Source organism: Salvelinus fontinalis, chromosome 37 (assembly GCF_029448725.1).
Source record: "Salvelinus fontinalis isolate EN_2023a chromosome 37, ASM2944872v1, whole genome shotgun sequence".
NCBI classification, from domain to species: Eukaryota; Metazoa; Chordata; class Actinopteri; order Salmoniformes; family Salmonidae; genus Salvelinus; species Salvelinus fontinalis.
Window position 1 is genome coordinate 17,583,828 of NC_074701.1, and position 6,002 is coordinate 17,589,829.

The following is a 6,002-nucleotide window of genomic DNA, read 5'->3' on the forward strand; positions in this document are numbered from 1 at the left end:
CATTATTACGATCCGTCCTCCCCTCAGCAGCCTCCACTGTGTTCTATGACATTAGACTGAGTTATAAACAAGTCCTACACACAATGTTCCCCTTGAACAAGCATCAACGCCATGGAAACACTGTCTCACATCCCTGGCAACGTTATGCAACAGGGGACGTGGGGACTGGAGAGAGATGGAGAGATATAGATGTTCCTGCTGCCTGGTCAATGATACGTTTGACCTAAACGTAACAGGAGGAATTCTTGGGGCCGTGCCTTAGATCTCTCAGGCCGGTGCCAACATTATGTAAGCCTTCAGGAGGAGTCCCTGCGGACTCACCAAGGGGACTGTCGGCTGAGCCTGGAACGCCCAGCTTGTGGCAATGCAGCCTTTTACAACAATTACATTTTCACATTTTAGTTGTTCCTTTCTGCGTAGGCTTACTATTTTCTAGTTAATATCTACAATGTTAGACATCAGTCTCTAAAACGTGCAGGCATAAAGCAATGGAGATATCAAATCTTAGAACTACAAGGCAGACAAGAAAACAATTATTTTAACATGGCAACTATATGTGTAGTTCTTTATCAGCGGCTACTTTTTCAACAACACAACTCTGTGTGTATAAATCTGTCTCTTCTCCCAGCAGTCCAAAGAGCCTGTCCATGGGACTACAGTTGTCTGTGGAGCGAGGTGGAGCAGTCACAGTATTTGGTCTCCTCCTCCACACAACACATAGAATCAATATTCCATTGGAGGGCAAACAACCCAATCCCATTTGTTCATACTGCCCAGCACATAGAGAACACATTCACAATGGTTCAAACTGCCCAGCACAAGGAGAACACATTCACAATGGTTCAAAGCCATTGTCTGGACAAATCCATACAACTTGAAGTAATAACGATTACCTTTGAGAATACAGAGGGAATGAATAGAATAACTGTTTTTGTACTCTGACAGTATCCTATATGGTTCAGTAAAATATTTCAAGGGCCCACATATCATGAACACATTTAGTTCAAGCATGCATTTCAGCGTCAAGAAGTCCAGCAACATCAGTAGGTTATAATTTATCTGTCACTTCAACTTCCTTGGGACCAATATCACTTGAATTACAGTCAACAACAGCTTAGCACTAAGCAATCCACATCTCCTTTTACCCACTATAAATATCCAGGAGTGCCTACAGTCTCTCTGTGGTAGTGGAAAGAATAATAAATATTATGAAAGAATATTTGCATTTATTACTGATGAAGAATCAATCATCACATTTTATGATGATGATAAGCTCTCTGGGTAGCCTACGGACGTCAATGTGTTTGTCACGATCGTTGTATGGTGGAAGAGAGGAGGACCAAGGCACAGCGTGATAACAATGCATACTCCTTTTAATGAAACGAAACGAAGAACACTTGACAAACTAACAAAACAACAAACGTGATGCTACAAACAAATAGTGCTAACACAAACACTACACATAGACAATCACCCACGAACTACCTAATGAATATGGCTGCCTAAATATGGTTCCCAATCAGAGACAACGATAGACAGCTGTCTCTAATTGAGAACCAATCTAGGCAACCATAGACATACATACACCTAGACTAGACACTGCCTCATAAACAAATACAAAACCCCTAGACAATACAAAACACATACATCCCCCATGTCACACCCTGACCTAACTAAAATAATAAAGAAAACAAAGATAACTAAGGCCAGGTCGTGACAGTGTTGAACATTTTGTTTGATCTAAGTCCCTATGACCGCCTGTGTCCAAAATCGATAAGGTACATACAGTGGGGCAAAAAAGTATTTAGTTAACCACCAATTGTGCAAGTTCTCCCACTTAAAAAGATGAGAGAGGCCTGTAATTTTCATCATAGGTACACTTCAACCATGACAGACAAAATGAGGAAAGAAAATCCAGAAAATCACATTGTAGGATTTTTAATGAATTTATTTGCAAATTATGGTGGAAAATAAGTATTTGGTCACCTACAAACAAGCAAGATTTCTGGCTCTCACAGACCTGTAACTTCTTCTTTAATAGGCTCCTCTGTCCTCCACTCGTTACCTGTATTAATGGCACCTGTTTGAACTTGTTATCAGTATAAAAGACACCTGTCCACAACCTCAAACAGTCACACTCCAAACTCCACTATGGCCAAGACCAAAGAGCTGTCAAAGGACACCAGAAACAAAATTGTAGACCTGCACCAGGCTGGGAAGACTGAATCTGCAATAGGTAAGCAGCTTGGTTTGAAGAAATCAACTGTGGGAGCAATTATTAGGAAATGGAAGACATACAAGACCACTGATAATCTCCCTCGATCTGGGGCTCCACGCAAGATCTCACCCCGTGGGGTCAAAATGATCACAAGAACGGTGAGCAAAAATCCCAGAACCACAAGGGTGGACCTAGTGAATGACCTGCAGAGAGCTGGGACCAAAGTAACAAAGCCTACCATCAGTAACACACTACGCCGCCAGGGACTCAAATCCTGCAGTGCCAGACGTGTCCCCCTGCTTAAGCCAGTACATGTCCAGGCCCGTCTGAAGTTTGCTAGAGAGCATTTGGATGATCCAGAAGAAGATTGGGAGAATGTCATATGGTCAGATGAAAACAAAATAGAACTTTTTTGGTAAAAACTCAACTCGTCGTGTTTGGAGGACAAAGAATGCTGAGTTGCATCCAAAGAACACCATACCTACTGTGAAGCATGGGGGTGGAAACATCATGCTTTGGGGCTGTTTTTCTGCAAAGGGACCAGGACGACTGATCCGTGTAAAGGACAGAATGAATGGGGCCATGTTTCGTGAGATTTTGAGTGAAAACCTCCTTCCATCAGCAAGGGCATTGAAGATGAACCGTGGCTGGGTCTTTCAGCATGACAATGATCCCAAACACACCGCCCGGGCAACGAAGGAGTGGCTTCGTAAGATGCATTTCAAGGTCCTGGAGTGGCCTAGCCAGTCTCCAGATTTCAACCCCATAGAAAATCTTTGGGGGGCGTTGAAAGTCTGTGTTGCCCAGCAACAGCCCCAAAACATCACTGCTCTAGAAGAGATCTGCATGGAGGAATGGGCCAAAATACCAGCAACAGTGTGTGAAAACCTTGTGAAGACTTACAGAAAACGTTTGACCTCTGTCATTGCCAACAAAGGGTATATAACAAAGTATTGAGAAACTTTTGTTATTGACCAAATACTTATTTTCCACCATAATTTGCAAATAAATAAATAAAAAATCCTACAATGTGATTTTCTGGATTTTTTTTTCTCATTTTGTCTGTCATAGTTGAAGTGTACCTATGATGAAAATTACAGTCCTCTCCCATCTTTTTCAGTGGGAGAACTTGCACAATTGGTGGCTGACTAAATACTTTTTTGCCCCACTGTATGCAACGGTATTGCTAGAGAGATGTTATCATGAAATTGAGAGGTGTGTTGTTATTGAACATCTCTCACACCAAATATCTGTAATTAGAGAACAATAATGAAAATGTGTTATTAAAAAGCCATATACTATGAATGGTGTAGAATGTAATATCAGTATCCATTCCAGGTACACTGTGTTAACTCATTTGTTAATTGCATACCTCGTTGGGAACTATGATTTAATTACATATCATTATTCCACCTTTTTCTATGATTAAAGTAATGGGCAAGAGTGACTTAATTCAGGATCGGTCGTGGGGCTTCCCTGGGTGCACGTTTTGTTTTTTGCCCTAGCACTACACAGCTGAATTCAAATCATCAAAGTTGATGATGAGTTGGTTATTTGCATCAGCTGTTTAGTGCTAGGGCAAAAAACAAAACGTGCACCAAGGGTGGGCCCCCAGGACCGACTTTGGGAAACCCTGACTTAATTAAAATTGTAATTTGGATTTCAGCAGAAAGTCCGGTAATTTGTATGGTAATTAGTGTTAATAATACAAACAGAATGGGGAAGGAATCTCAGCTTTTTTTCACAGTTTGTTTCCAAAGATGATTAAAGAAATTAAAATATGTTGAGATAGCTTTTTAAAGTTATTAACAAAAAAAATTGATCAAGATGGGAAGAAAGCTCCCAGCGACGTTTATTTATTTTTATTAAAACAACAACACCTCAATACAATACAAAGACAATATGAATGGTCGTTCCCATAAGTGGCTTCTCTTGTCCGTGGGTGCACTCGCCGCCACCCCACCCCACCCCGAGATGCCGGCATGTCGAAGCCCCCGTCCACTGGCCCAAAGGCATTTTCCAAGGCCGGGAAGGACCAACCCGATGGAAGCGATCGCACCAATAACGACCAGAACCAGCACACACCGCTCACAGCATAAAACCAAAATAGAAAACATAAATAACTAAAAGCAAAACATACAATAATCACATCCCCACCCTTACCCCTGATTAGAGGACCTCAAACATTTATACTGTGTATATATTTATTCCCACACTCATGAATTCCAACCTTCTGATAGCCACAGTTCAACCCATCTTTCCCAGTAAATTATCATTCTACAATTTCCTCTTGCAATACATCCCTACATTCTACCATGGTGTCTCACTAGGGACCTGAACCTCCCCATCTGCAACATTTCTGCTGAAATTGCCCCCAAAATAAACATTTTACCCAAGAGCACAATTATATTTCCAATTGACTGAATGTGGTCCTTCAAATCCCCAACAATACAGTTTGCAGGTCCAATATTATGACATGACAACGATTCCGGGACCTGACTCCAAAAACAAGCCACCGAAGGTAGTACCAAAAGAGATGTTCTATTGATTCTGTTTCCTCGTGGCAGAGTCTGCACAGGGCTGACTGTTCAATGCCCCATATTTGGATAATTTGTTCTGTAGTGAGAATTTTATATAATAGCTTAAATTGAAAAGAACGGATTGATGCGTCAATTGTTATTTTCTATGTCAGTTTATAAACCCGGTGCCATGGTATTAGGATATTGAAAATCTGTTCCTAACTTTCTTGAATTTTACGCGGTATAGTTCCACTAGATGTTGGAACATTGGAGCGGGGACTTGATTCCATTCAGCCACAAGAGCGTTAGTGAGGTCGGGCACTGATGTTGGGCGATTAGGCCTGGCCCGCAGTCGGCGTTCCAATTTATCCCAAAGGTATTCGATGGGGTTGAGGTCAGGGGGTAAGCCGTCATTGTAAATAATAATTTGTTCTTAACTGACTTGCCTAGTTAAATAAAGGGTAAATAAAAAATACAAGTATGGATCTCGCTTTGTGCACAATGGCAATGTCACAGGAAACAGGAAAGGGCCTTCCCCAAAATGTTGCCACAAAGTTAGAAGCACAGAATCATCTAGAATCTCATTGTATGCTGTAGCGTTAATATTTCCCTTCACTGGAACTAAGAGGCCTAGCCCAAACCTTAAAAAACAGCCCCACACCATTATTCCTCCTCCACCAAGCTTTACAGTTGGCACTATGCATTTGGGCAGGTAGCGTTCTTCTGGCATCCTCCAAACCCATGTTCGTCCGTCAGACTGCCAGATGGTGAAGCGTGATTCATCACTACAGAGAATGCGTTTCCACTTCTCCAGAGTCCAATAGTGGCGAGCTTTATACCACTCCAGCTAACGCTTGGCATTGCGCATGGTGATCTTAGGCTTGAGTGCGGCTACTCGGCCATGGAAACCCATTTCATGACGCTACCGATGAACAGTTCTTGTGCTGATGTTGTTTTCAGAGGCAGTTTGGAACTCGTTAGTGAGTGTTGCAACCGAGGAGAGACGACTTTTTACGCTCTACGCACTTCAGCACTCGGCGTTCCCGTTCTGTGAGCTTGTGTGGCCTACCACTTCACGGGTGAGCCGTTGTCCATTTAACAATAACAGCACTTACAGTTGATCGGGCAGGGCAGAAATTTGACGAACTGACTTGTTGGAAAGGTGGCATCCTATGACGGTGCCACGTTGAAAGTCACTGAGCTCTTCAGTAAGGCCAATCTACTGCCAATGATTGTCTATGGAGATTGCATGGCTATGTGCTCGA